A 15100-nucleotide genomic window follows, 5' to 3' on the forward strand; every position below is an offset into this window, starting at 1 on the left:
AAAGTAATGGATATGGAGCATCTATGGCCTCAGTTACACCTGGCACCTAAATGTGACTTCTGTCATCTGATCACTCCAAGCTGCATTAGGTTCAGATCTACCAGGATGGGCCTTTGACATAGTCTGGATGCAGTCATGCCACTGAATATGCATAAGTAATGTAAAGAGATTGGGTGTTTCCAACAGTAATATCTAACTAAATGCTTGTGTTCCTAACTCCAACAGTGCAGTAATATCTAACTAAATGCTTGTGTTTCTAGCTCCAACAGTACAGTAATATCTAACTCAATGCTTGTGTTCATAGCTCCAACAGTGCAGTAATATCTAACAATTTCACAACAAATACCTAATACACACAAATGTAAGTAAAGGAATAAGAATATATAAAAATATGGATGAGTGATGTCAGAGGGGCATAGACTAAGATACAGTAGAATAGGATATAATACAGTATATACATATGACATGAGCAATACATAGACAGATACAGTAGAATAGGATAGAATACAGTATATACATATGAGATGAGTAATGCCAGATATGTAAACATGCAGGAGATCCACAAAGGAAAGATAGTGATGGTGCTCAGTGATGTTGTTGTAAACCAATTTCAGCATTTTAAAAATAATTTTACCCCCGTTTTTTCTCCACAATTTCGATATTGTGATGTCTACAGTGCTGTTGGCTGGTCGTCGTTGACCTTGCGTAGGCTTAAACACTGGTATACACTGATTTTTTTAAGGCCATGTTGGGTAAAAGGCCATTTTATCTCTGTTCTTTTTTTGTCAGGTCGGTAAATAAATATCAATTACGGTCCCCTTCTCATTTGCTTCTAACAACAAATTAGAACAGGTCATGGTAGAAATTGTTACTCAGCTCCGTGGTCCTGGAATTCTCTCCTGAACATTTAAAAATTTGATGATCTAGTTTCGTTGGTGGAGCTTAAACACTTGATCGATGTATGTGTAATTGTTTTTAGGACAGCTGTTTTTAGTCAAGACTTTCGTGTTTTTAACGTAAAATGTTATTGTTGTACTGTGTGTGTGTGTGTTTATAGCTTTGTTTAATGTTGTGTTAGTGTACGTAAGTTGTTTTGTCTGAAACGTTGTTCCCCCTGCTGCTATTGGACCAGGTCTCTTTTGGAAAAGAGATGTTATCTCAATGAGAAACCTGTATAAATAAAGGTAAAATAAAAAATACAAATATTGAATATATCTATATATTATATAATAATAATATAATATATATCGAAGGTCGAGTCATGCGTCCTCTGAAACATGACCAGCCAAACTGCGCTTCTTAACACCTGCCCGCTTAACCCGGAAGCCAGATGCACCAATATGTCGGAGGAAACACTGTTCACCTGACGGCCGAGGTCAGCCTGTAGGCGCCACAAGGATTCGCTAGAGTAGTAAAGCCCCCCCCAGCCAAACCCCCCCCACTCCCTCCCTCCCCTAACCTGGGCAACGCTTGGCCTATAGTGTGCTGCCCTATGGGACTCCTGATCACAGCAGGTTGTGGTACAGTCRGGGATCGAACCCGGGTCTGTAGTGATGCCTCTAGCCCTTCGATGCAGTACCTTCGACCGCTGCACTACTCGGGTATAACTTTTTTTCAACCAATTCTGATGGTTGTTAAAAGTGAGATTTTGACATTATTACCGTTATATCAACACACTCAACACTCCCAACACCCCCAACTATCAATCTCTTTGGCACCGTAGACATCAAGTCACTTGACAATAATGTTTCATACAACGTTGCATTCCATGTTTGAAAGGTCTATCATTTTCATTGAAGACAATCAAAGTTAACATTCCATAAAATTTAAATTCAAGGCTGAGGCTCAAATAGTCGCCTGTCCCTTTTAACCGGGCAATGGCACACATTATAGCAAATACATTTTGGGTCTAAATTAAAGGAGCTACAATTCTAATTTAATTACATGTTTTAAATAAAATGTCCATAATATCTGTATTAATATTGGAATGATCGTGTTTCACAATATTTCTAAACATAAAAATATATTCTCGATGTTCTATTGTGTTGTTGACTGAATGTTTGTTCATGTGTAACTCTGTGTTGTTGTTTTTGTCAAACTGCTTTGCTTTATCTTGGCCAGGTCGCAGTTGTAAATGAGAACTTGTTCTCAACTGGCCGACCTGGTTAAATAAAGGAGAAATAAATAACACATAATAATACATAATAATGTAGGAGCAGTATAGACCTAGTCTGTTCATTATATACATCTACATGATGTGTTGTTACACATTGTAGGAGCAGTATAGACCTAGTCTGTTCATTATATACATCTACATGATGTATTGTTACACCATGTAGGAGCAGTATAGACCTAGTCTGTTCATTATATACATCTACATGATGTATTGTTACACCATGTAAGAGCAGTATAGACCTAGTCTGTTCATTATATACATCTACATGATGTCTGTTACACCATGTAGAGAGCAGTATAGACCTAGTCTGTTCATTATATACATCTACATGATCTATTGTTACATCATGTAGGAGCAGTATAGACCTAGTCTGTTCATTATATACATCTACATGATGTATTGTTACACCATGTAGTAGCAGTATAGACCTAGTCTGTTCATTATATACATCTACATGATGTATTGTTACACCATGTAGGAGCAGTATAGAAATACAGTAGCTAGCTACTTATTTAGATTTAGTTTGACTTAATGAAACTGCCTTAAATGTGCTGTAGTAAACATTTTTTATTCGCACTAATCAATCAACACATTCCTGTCTTTGTATGTCTCAATATAATAGTATTATTTAATTAAATCCATTTAAAATAATCTTTGTCTGAAAATAAAATATGATCCTCAACTGCGTTTCCCACTCCAGTCAGCAGATGGCGATGTGCGTCTTTAGGTTCAGGAGATGCTGCCAGTGTGACGTTTAATCTAGTGGACGGGACGCTCCTTCAACAACAGCTAGTCAGACACCTCGGTAGCTTTCTAGCAAACATAGCTACAACATTCACGCTCTTTACACTGTTTTTGGTGTATATTAGTCGCTGTGTATTAAACACACTTCTGTCGTATGTACTTGTTGGCCCATTTAATTATATATTTACGTTGTTTGTCAGCTAGCTGGTTTGCTAAATTAGCTTAGAATTAGGCTAGTCGCTAATGCTAACATCTCCGACCATGAGTTCACTAAGCTACTCTCCTCCTGCTAAAGAAGATGAGATCTGCTGGACGGAGAAAGAAGCTCTCGTCAAAGAGGAAGAGGAAGAGGAGACTGTTACAGTGAAAGAAGAAGAGAAAGACGTTTCAGTGAAAGAAGAGGAAGACTCGTTCAGAGTGAAAGCGGAGGAGGAAGAGAAAGAGGAGGATGCATTTTTTGGACTGAAAGAGGAGGAGGGGGAGATGACTGTCACATCCAAAAAGGAGGAGGAAGAAGAGGAGGAAACTGGATATCGGTGCCCGGTTTCCCAAACTCATCTTAAGGCATCCAATGGTTCTAACGATGAACTTAGCCGTAAGATGGTTTTGAGAAACCGGGCCGTGATTAACACTAGTAAGTACTGTCTTAAATACAGAGGCACAAACTCTGCAGTTGTTGAACTGATGTGTGGTGTTAAAGGGGAAATCTGCAATAGCTACATCCATATTTGGACTTTTAAATTATTTATTTATAGGCATTGATTCTTGAAGAATATAACACATGCCTCATGAGCTTAGTTCAACTGTTGTACCCCATCAGAACCCCAAATAAYCTTTTTTTACTCCAATGTTTAGAAACAATGTAAATCAACACTGTATATCATCAACATGGTTAAAACTATAATGTTGATATCATGGATGGTCAGTCCTTGCATCCATTGGTCTGTCTATGAGTTTGAGAGTAGTTACATTTCTCCAGCCCCATCATCTTATTACCAAAACAGTGGTGGAATTACAGTTTTGTTATTGTTTCAACCGCATATTGGTTGATTGATTGTTGTGTGGCTTTTTTTGAAGGGACAACCTAGGATTTAAACAGAAACAAAATGGCTGCCCAGAGACTTGGTTTGGTAAACAGCTGAGGGATGGGGAAAGGAGAAATGTAACCACTCAAATTCATAGAGAAAGCTATTGAGAAAGCTTGGCATAACAGTTATAAGGTGTTGACTTGAGAGTCACTGGACCCAGGTTTGAGTTCAGCTCCCTGAATTCACTACCCCAGAGCCATTATAGGATTAAGCACAGATAACTATAGGCCATTATAGGATTAAGTACAGATTACTATAGGCCATTATAGGATTAAGCACAGATTACTATAGGCCATTATAGGATTAAGCACAGATAACTGTAGGCCATTATAGGATTAAGTACAGATTACTATAGGCCATTATAGGATTAAGCACAGATAACTGTAGGCCATTATAGGATTAAGTACAGATTACTATAGGCCATTATAGGATTAAGTTGGGTCCTACAGTAGGTCTATATTGTTGTTAGGTGAAGTTATAGGTTCTACAGTAGGTTTATGTTGTTAGTTTAAGTTATTGGTCCTACAGCAGGTCTATGTTGTTGTTTGTTGAAGTTATGGGTCCTGAAGTAGGTCTATGTTGTTGTTTGGTGAAGTTATGGGTCCTGTGTTTTTGCTAGTTGAAATTTTGGGTTCTACAGTAGGTCTATGTTGTTATTAGGGGAAGTTATGGTTCCTACAGTAGGTCTGTGTTATTGCTAGGGGAAGTTTTGGGTCCTACAGTAGGTCTATATTGTTGTTAGGAGAAGTTATTGGTCATTCGGTAGGTCTGTGTTATTGCTAGGTGAAGTTATGGGTCCTATAGTAGGTCTATGTGGTTGTTCGGGGAAGTTATAGGTCCTACAGTAGGTTTATGTTGTTTTTAGGTGAAGTTGTGGGTCCTACAGTAGGTCTAAGTTGTTGTTGGGTGAAGTTCTGGGTCCTACAGTTGTTCTGTGTTGTTAATTGAAGATATGGGTCTTACAGTAGGTCTATGTTGTTATTAGGGGAAGTTATGGGTCCTACAGTTGGTGTATGTTGTTTGGTGAAGATATGGGTCCTACAGTAGGTCTATGTTGTTGTTAGGTGGAGTTATGTGTCCTACAGTAGGTCTATGTTGTTGTTAGGTGAAGTTATGGGTCGTATAGAGGTCTATGTTGTTGTTAGGTGAAGTTATGGGTCCTGTGTTTTTGCTAGTTGAAGTTTTGGGTTCTACAGTAGGTCTATGTTGTTGTTAGGTGAAGTTTTGGGTTCTACGGTAGGTCTATGTTGTTGTTAGGTGAAGTTATGGTTCCTACAGTAGGTCTGTGTTATTGCTAGGGGACGTTTTGGGTCCTACAGTAGGTCTATATTGTTGTTAGGAGAAGTTATTGGTCATTCGGTAGGTCTATGTTGTTGTTAGGGGAAATTATTGGTCCTATGTTTTTCGATGATGTTAGGGGTCCTACAGTAGGTATATGTTGTTAGGTGAAGTTATGGGTCATGCAGCAGGTCTGTGTTATTGCTAGGTGAAGTTATGGGTCTTACAGTGGGTCTATGTTGTTGTTAAATCGAATCATATTTCAAATCAAATGTATTTATGTAGCCCTTCTTACATCAGCTGATATCTCAAAGTGCTGTACAGAAACCCAGCCTTAAACCTCAAACAGCAAGCAATGCAGGTGTAGAAGCACGGTGGCTTGGAAAAACTCCAGGGACAGGCCAAAACCTAGGAAGAAACCTAGAGAGGAACCAGGCTATGAGGGGTAGCCAGTCCTCTTCCGGCTCTGCCGGGGGGAGATTATAACAGAACATGGCCAAGATGTTCAAATGTTCATAAATGACCAGCATGGTCAAATAATAATAATCACAGTAGTTGTCGAGGGTGCAACAGGTCAGCACCTCAGGAGTAAATGTCAGTTGGCTTTTCATAGCCGATCATTGAGAGTATCTCTACCGCTCCTGCTGTCTCTAGAGAGTTGAAAACAGCAGGTCTGGGACAGGTTGCATGTCCGGTGAACAGGTCAGGGTTCCATAGCCGCAGGCAGAACAGTTGAAACTGGAGCAGCAGCACGGCCAGGTGGACTGGGGACAGCAAGGAGTCATCATGCCAGGTAGTCCTGAAGCATGGTCCTAGGGCTCAGGTCCTCCGAGAGAGAGAGAAAGAAAGAAAGAAAGGGAGAAAGAAAGATAGAATTAGAGAGAGCATACTTAAATTCACACAGGACACCGGATAAGACAGGATAAATTCTCCAGATATAACAGACTGATCCTAGCCCCCCGACACATAACTTACTGCAGCATAAATACTGGAGGCTTAGACAGGATGGGTCAGGAGACACTGTTGCCCCATCCGATGACCCCGGACAGGGTCAAACAGGCAGGATATAACCCCACCCACTTTGCCAAAACACAGCCCCCACACCACTAGAGGGATACCTTCAACAACCAACTTACCATCCTGAGACAAGGCCGAGTATAGCCCACAAAGATCTCCGCCACGGCACAACCCATGGGGGGCGACCACCCAGACAGGAAGACCACGTCAGTGACTCAACCCACTCAAGTGACGCACCCCTCCTAGGGACTGCATGGAAGAGCACCATTAAGCCAGTGACTCAGCCCCTGTGATAAGGTTAGAGGCAGAGAATCCCAGTGGAGAGAGGAGAACCTGTCAGGCAGAGACAGCAAAAGTGGTTTGTTGCTCCAGTGCCTTTCCGTTCACCTTCACACTCCTGGGCAAGACTACACTCAATCATATGACCTACTAAAGAGATAAGTCTTCAGTAAAGACTTAAAGGTTGAGATCGAGTCTGCGTCTCTCACATGGGTAGGCAGACCATTCCATAAAAATTGAGCTCTCAAGGAGAAAGCCCTGCCTCCAGCTGTTTGCTTAGAAATTCTAGGGACAATTAGGAGGCCTGTGTCTTGTGACCGTAGTGTCCGTGTAGGTATGTAGGGAAGGACCAAATCAGAAAGATAGGTAGGAGCAAGCCCATGTAATGCTTTGTAGGTTCGCAGTTAAACCTTGAAATCAGCCCTTGCCTTAACAGGAAGCCAGTGTAGAGAGGCTAGCACTGGAGTAATATGATCAAATTTTGGGGTTCTAGTCAAGATTCTAGCAGCCGTAGAGAGATAATCGAAAAGCTTATATTATGTAAACAGCACATTGTAAGACACGTGAGATACATAAACCAACCGCGCAATTCCACAGGAAAAAAACATGAAAATAAACAGAAAACATTTAGTACAACAAACAATAAACTGAAAGACTAATGAGCATTCTTAAGAAATGCCATTGATTAAAATATTAATTGGATGCAATTCCAACCAAAGATATAAGGCTTGTTTTTTAGGAGGGGTTCTGAAAAGCACTGAGGGTGTCCACTGAAAGTTGACTAGTAACAACAACTGGGACCTAAAAGACACCCACCATGAGACCACTTAATCTAGAAGAGGAAAACAAAAGAGAAAACCCACACCAAAACTTAAAGACAGGAAGCAAACCAAAAAGGTGGAGCAACAAAGGTGTTGACTCTCCACATCTATCAAGACAACTGGAGCACTGGGCAGACACTCTAATAAAGAACCTGGACCAGCTCAGGTGAAACACCTTCCCACTAACGAGAGGAAACAAGCCAGCACAGGTGTAACACATACTGACTAACGAGGTGACACCAATGCAGTGCGTCCTTATTGCTGACGAGCTATAAGGTCTACGAAGCTATAGGTGCTAACGAGATACGTGCTAACGAGCTATACGTGCAACGAGCTATATCCGATGCTCAACGAGCTATACGTGCTAACGAGCTATACGTGCTAACGTCCAAACATAAGAAAGAAAACCAAAGACTGTAACACCTTCCCCCTTAAGACAAAAAATATATCCTCATTTATGACTCAAATTTATTAGGATTGTTTAATTAATAAAATTGATTATAGACCAGATTTATTATACTGAGTCCATGTGTATAGGCGCAAGTATGTTGAAATTTAAAAATAAATATTTTCAACTAAAACCAAACTTATATTTGTACGTCGGTCATAGTCTATTTTCAACGACATTTTGCTAGGTGGGATATCCCCAATGTCACAGTTTTAAAGTGTCCAATCAATAGTCCAAATGCAGAAACAGTTTGGTGGTAAATTGAAAACCTAAACGTAAAATGTACTTATAAACACAACATCTGCCACAATAATCATATTACTTAAACAAGCACCTTATAAACTGCACAAGCACCAAGAAACGCTGTTGTTTTGACAAGTAGCAATAAATCACTGATATCGATAGGGGGAAATCCGTTGTAGGTGCTGTTGAAACTAACAACTAAACAAAACACATGGAAATGGAGATATATTTTTATCTCGCTGGTTTGAGGACAACCTGCAGAAGACAGTCAGCTACATTTTGGAGTGATGCATTTAAATTTAGGGTCGCTAAACAAAGGAACGCAACACTTATTTGTCATCACTCATGCGATATCATGTTGAAATCAATTGTGCCAGAGAGGGAGATGAGGTTGCACATCCTGTTTAAAACTAACAGCTCAAAAACCACACGGAATCTGTGAATAATGTGTACAAACCTGGTTAGAGGACAATTTGTAGATAACAGCTCGCTCGCATTTTGAAGTTGTTTGCATTTTGATTCAAGTGGGTCGCCAACGTGGTAAGTTTAACACAACTCTGTTGTTGTTAGTCACTTTTTTTAAATCTCATAAATAGTACACCTTCCAATTCAGAGCCTGGATTTTCCCCCCTGAGGCTTAATATCCAATATCATGTTTAAAATCAATAGAACAGGGGGAAACGTTTAGGGTTCTAACACTATGACATCATTAAAATACTCCTACTACAAGTTAAAACAATTCTACATTGTGACATTATTATATTGATATCATGAAACAACTCCTTCATGTATTTTCTGATGTTTGATCAGAGATCTTTTTATCAAGAGTATCTCTTCCACATGTGATCCACAGCTATAAAGGTTTCTCTCTGTGTGTGTTCTCTGGTGTGATATCAGGTTTGCTTAGCTGAGATAAACTCTTCCCAACATTGAGTACAGCTATAGGGTTTTTTCTCCTGTGTGTGTTCTCTGGTGTCGAGTCAGAATGCTAGATGCAAGCAAAACTCCTCCCACATTGACCACAGCTATAAGGTTCTCTCCTGTGTGTGTTCTCTGGTGTAATGTCAGTGGTAAGATTGAACAAAACACTCTTCAACATTGATCACAACCATAAGATTTCTCTCCTGTTGGTGTCTCTCTGTGGCACTGTTCAGATGCTAGATGCAGCAAAACTTCTCCACATTGACCACAGCTAAAGGGTTTCTCTCCTGTGTGTGTTCTCTGGGTGTAATGTCAGATGGGTAAGATTGAACAAAACTCTTCCCAATTTCTTGAAAAAAAAAGTCTCCAAAGACAGCCACCTAAGATTTCTCTCCTGTGTGTGTTCTCTGGTGCACTGTCAGATTGCTAGATGCAGCAAAACTCTTGCCACACATGACCACAGCTAAAGGGTTTCACTCTGTGTGTATTCTCTGGTGCACTGTCAGTTCTCCCAGATAGAACCAAAACTCTTCCCAAATTGATCACAGCTATAAAGATTTCTCTCATGTGTGTGTTCTCTGTGTCGAGTCAGAATGTTAGATGCCATAAAACTCTTCCCACATTGATCACAGCTATAAGGTTTCCTCTCCTGTGTGTGTTCTCTTGTGTTGAGTCAGAATGTTAGATGTAATAAAACTCTTCCCACATTGATCACAGCTATAAGGTTTCTCTCCTGTGTGTATTCTCTGTGTACTGTCAGATTGGCAGATTGACCAAAACTCTTCCACATTGATCACAGCTATAAGGTTTCTCTCCTGTGTGTGTTCTCTGGGTGTTTAGTCAGACGTCCAGACTCAGTAAAACTCTTCCCACATTGACAACAGCTATACGGTTTCTCTCTTGTTGTGTGTTCTCTTGTGTGATGTCCAGATTGCCAGATTGACAAAACCGCTTCCCACATTGATCACAGTATAAGGTTCTCTCCTGTTGGATTTCTCTGATGAATTTTAATGCCTGATGAGGTGAATGCTTCCACAGTCAGAGCAGCAGTGAGTTCTCTTCCCTTTGGAATCTTTGCAGGTGTTTCTTGAGGTGTTCTGATCTGGAGAGACTCTTCTCTGCCTCGCTAGCATCATTGAGGTTGTTGAGGCTCCCCAGAGGATCCACGACTGCCCCCCTCTTTCTCCTGTATGAATGACACAGTCAGACAGAGGGTTAAAGGCCGACAAGCCCAGTGAGACCAGAGTTGCATGTGGTATATTTATCCGAGTGGGTAAATCACAAGTTATGCCGATGCCAGCGGCAAGAACAGTTGAACAGCATGGATATGCAGCCACGCAATCGGCAAGATGGTGTAACTAGAGGCGAGTAAGCAGGTCTATAAAAGATATGTTCGAACTCATCTCAGATCGAGTCAACCTCGCAGTAACAGTCCTAGAAACATGGTCTTTGGTTACGTGTGCTCTTTATCACCACTCACGTGGAAGAAGAGAGGAGAATAGAGATATGAAAAGTAAAGATGGAGAGATATGAGATAAAGAATTCACTGAGAGAAGGCATCCACACTTTAGTTGTCCACACACCACACTTGGTATACTGCGCTCGATGAAGAATCACAGGAGAGAATCTCTCCAGATATAACCGTATCCTATGAGAAGAGCCATAGCCACCCGAGGCATGCCGTAGACCACAAACATTTGTAATTGCCTCTAAGAATGACCAGACCATAAATATCTCGCCAGGCCTTATAAGACAGGAAAGAAATGGCTAGTTCTAAGTGGAGATACAGCCGAGAGTTCCCTCGCTGGACCGAATATAACAGATGTGTGTGAGACGGCGAAGATTGTAGTTTTCTGAGGAGCCACGCAGGTATAAGCAGGTACAGTGAGTAAATAAATTCACCCACCCAGCGCTGCTCAAGAGCCAAAAACAGAGATGCGCGCGCTACTACACCCACATGAGAGGAGGGAATATTCTCACCATTTCAAAAGACGCTGAACGAAGACAAAAATATGCCTAATTCTTCTTGACACACAGGAGGCCTGGCATGTTATGTATCACAGCGAACAGATTCTTCCACAGGCTATCTAAAATCGCCGCATATTGAGAGTGAGCGGAGCTCAGAATCACGTGCTCTATAAGAAACTGAGGAGAATCTGTGAAAGTTTCTAGTTGAGTCTCAAGCAACACACCATCCTATGATTGATCATCAGTATACACATCACTCACGGTATTCACATGTGAAGAAGCACATCGGCTATTCTCTAATGTGGCTGCAGTTGACTCTCACATCCCAGCCTGTAGCAATAAGGGTTCGTAAAACGAGTTAGAGCGCACACTGAGGATATTAACCAACCTAGTTGCCAGTAAAGAAGATGAGACATGTATACACGCAAAGCACAAGATACAGACCGCTAAAAAGTTGGGTATATGTTTGGACAATCCCATAAACGTTGCCTTCATCCCCGTATTCACAAACATAGAGCAACCTGTTACACAAGCGACCTGGACCCAAAAGACACATTAACACAGCAAAAACTCACCATATGAGACCAAACTTCACCTCATAACGAACATAGACCTAAAGATACACGTTGTACGACAGGCTAAAGACATACTTTCAGGTTAGTCATGAAGAAACTACGGGAACCCAGTTCACCTGTCGTTCACTCTACACACATGGCGAATACATAGGACCTCTAACAGACATCGATCCACAAAAAATATTCATCCGTACTACCTCAAAAAGAGTAAGCCCCTCATCTGTTGATAGTCAACTAGACTGTTTGCTCCTTTAGTGATATTACTAGAGAGCGAGTAACATAAGTATGAAAGTGTATAGTTCCACCTGTTGTGTAATAGAAACTGTAGAACTGTAGTGTACGCTGGGTTAGGTATAATGATCATAGGAGAGAGCTGAGAGATGACCGCTGAATAGATTCAGAAAGGATTACGGTAGTGTGTGGAGCGAAAGGACTTCATGTTATATAATAGCTATTGATGGATTTGCGAAGTCACAATTCACTCTCGTGTATTAAATAGTCTTATAGCGAACCTTCGACCATAAGAAAGCGGAACAGGATACTCAAGAACAGTGTGGAGTGAAGTGCTAAAGCGCTTGGAGGATAGGAATTTTAGAGAGAACAAATTTTGGGGGTTCTACTGACGGCAATGATTGCCAGGGAAAGCCAAGTCCGTAGGTTTGTAGGGACTTATATAGCTGAAGTATGGTATAAACATGTTGTAATGTGCTCTATTTTCACTTCTGAGTAGAGAATAGCCGGCAGAAGGACTAGAGGTCACGGCACGAGAAGGTGAGAGCTAACCAGTAGGACGAGCTGTACAAAAGAGACAACACTCGATCGAAAGAGGTATTCTGCTCATGCTTTTTGATGGACCCACTACTATTTGTTTCATCGATATTAGTCTAGACATTGCTCGAGTATGTATGAAGGACAGTAGAATAGCACGGAATGTCTGATCTTGCAAACAGATCTATGAGAGAGACCTATTAAATAGAGTGATGCGAGAACATTGTCGCACAGAGAGGTATAAGAAGAGGAGGGGTCTAATGTATTATATATAGTCAATGTCGATGGGAGATAACCGATACCACTATATCCTGGAGGACCACAAATATATGTAGAGGTATGAGATACAGGCTATGTGCATTGGAGAGAGAGTATGCACTATTCGCATGAATAAAGGAACTGATCTATTGCAGCACCTCGAGAGCTTTGTTCTTTTATTTATCCTGTTCACATTGATCCTTTTGACCAAAATCACATTCACTAATTTGAGGCATTGGTCAAAGCTTGAGTGACACATAATAGTCTGATGTTCGAAATGAACATTATCATTAACGTAGAATAATGCAAAAATTTCTCCAGTAGAAAGAATCAAGATTTAGCGCCTCTGTGCAAACGTTAATAACTTAACTGGTGCAACACATCGTGATTCAACTCTTCTCTTGTTGGATCTGACATATCATGAACACTATGGCAAAGAAACACAAGATGTTTAATCGAATGAAGACGGAGAAGTAAATGTTAAGTATAGGGAAAGATTATTGTCGACCGATGTTTACAAAATATAAGACCTTAACACGCTTGAGGAAGATACCTTATGCTTTCTATGATTATTTCGTGATAAGAATCAGATTGTAAATGGGCCCGAGTGGTTTATACTTTTATTTAAATTCACATATTGAAAGTCCTTTTCACAACTTCTATTATTTAATAGCGTATTAAACATAGAGATCTAATGAGTGCGATTATGATGAACATTGCTTATATTTCATTGAGATGAGCCTAGGAAAGGAGATGTATGGGTTGTAATACTGTCCATTCTGCTCCTCTCTACGTATGAGGCAGAATGACAAGATAAGATTTTCACCTTGTCCAGCTACGAGTTGTGTATGTTATCAATTCACTTTAATGCAACCCTTTTGAGACGTTATTTAAGAACTTAGTCTTCTAACGACTAGCTGCACACATCCTGATTACATTGCATTTACTTATATATTCGCAGGAGCCTCCACTGTTAACATCGAAATGCATTAAAGCCAAGGTAAGTTGCTAGCTTAAGGCATTAAACTGATCTTATAAAAACATCAATCAATCAGTCATTATCACTAGTTAACTACACATGGTTGATGATATTACTAGTTTATCTAGCGTGTCCTGCGTTGCTTTATAATCGATGCGGTGCGTATTCGTTGCTCCAATGTGTACTAACCATAACATCATGTGCGTATACTAGTAATATCTTAAAATGCGACCATACTGAGATACCGCTGACACTGCCTAATTCAGCTCCTAACCTATTTTTAAACCTGCATATTTAGCTAAAAGAAATCCTGGAGTTGCCTTCAGCAGGGAACCAATATTGGAAACACGAGCTCAGAGAACAGAGTCTGATGTCACTCTCGTCTACTGTGCAAGTGCACATGTTACCCTAGTCAACGCGAGCGAGAGTACGAGAAGTGTGAGGACAACACTCCGCACAGTCTCAGACGCCAGTTGACCGGCGAACGTTTGATGCGCTCAATTTTATCGTAATTATAGGCGACATAACCTTGAAGGTTGTCAATGGTGCGAGGAATACATTTAGACTTATTGGAAGCCACCCGCTCAACAGTCTAGATAAAATATGGAACCGTAGCTAGCCCATTCACAGTGTTCCGTATTTCATGATAAGAATAAACACGATCCTTGTTTTACTTAGAGAATGATAAGTTTCCACACTTTTCCACACCGGATATCGGAAGCCTAATCTCCGGGAGTTGCATCAATGGATTAATGACTAAGCTTGAAGTCATAACAGCGAATGCTTGACGCACAACGGAAGAGCCTGCTGGCAAAAAATGCACGAAGTGCTGTTTTGAATGAATGCTTACTGAGCCTGCTGCTGCCTACCACCGCTCAGTCAGACTGCTTCTATCAAATCTTAAGACTTAGTTTAACATAATAACACAAGAAATTACGGCCTTAGGTCATTAATATGGCCGAAATCCGGAAACACATCTCGAAAACAACGACGTTACTTCTTTCAGTTGAAAAAGGAACCGTCCATATTTTCTATCTCGGTGGCATCATAAGTCTAAAATATTCCTGTTACATTGCACACCTTCAATGTTTATGTCAAATTACGTAAAATTCTGGCAAATTAGCGGCCCAAACTGTCTGCGTATACACTGACTCCTGCGTGCAATGACGCCAAGAGAAGTGAAACAATTCGACCGGGTTAATATTGCTTTTCTGCCTAACCCTGGATTTCTTTTATCTTAATATGCATAGTTTAAAAATATATACTTCGCTGTATTATTTAAGAAATACATTAATGTTTATCGGTTTAGGATACACATTGAGCAACCGATCTGCTATCTTCTATTCGATTAAAGCAACGCGGGACACGCTAATAAACTAATAATATATCCAACCCATGTGAGTTAACTATATAATTGACTGGATTGATCTTGATTATTTTTTATAGATCATTTAATGCTACTAGCAACTACTCTTGCTTAATGATTCGATTAACAGGGAGCTCCTCGTGGTAATGTCAAATTAATCAGTGGTTAAGC

At 40.5% G+C, this 15100-nt stretch overlaps 1 pseudogene; it reads left to right on the top strand.

Annotated features, from left to right (window-relative positions):
* The first annotated feature begins 2924 nt into the window (after positions 1-2924).
* Positions 2925-15100, top strand: part of LOC139022609 (zinc finger protein 664-like) — a 17471-nt pseudogene continuing 5295 nt past the window's right edge.

This window comes from Salvelinus sp. IW2-2015, unplaced genomic scaffold, assembly GCF_002910315.2.
Source record: "Salvelinus sp. IW2-2015 unplaced genomic scaffold, ASM291031v2 Un_scaffold3024, whole genome shotgun sequence".
NCBI classification, from domain to species: domain Eukaryota; kingdom Metazoa; phylum Chordata; class Actinopteri; order Salmoniformes; family Salmonidae; genus Salvelinus; species Salvelinus sp. IW2-2015.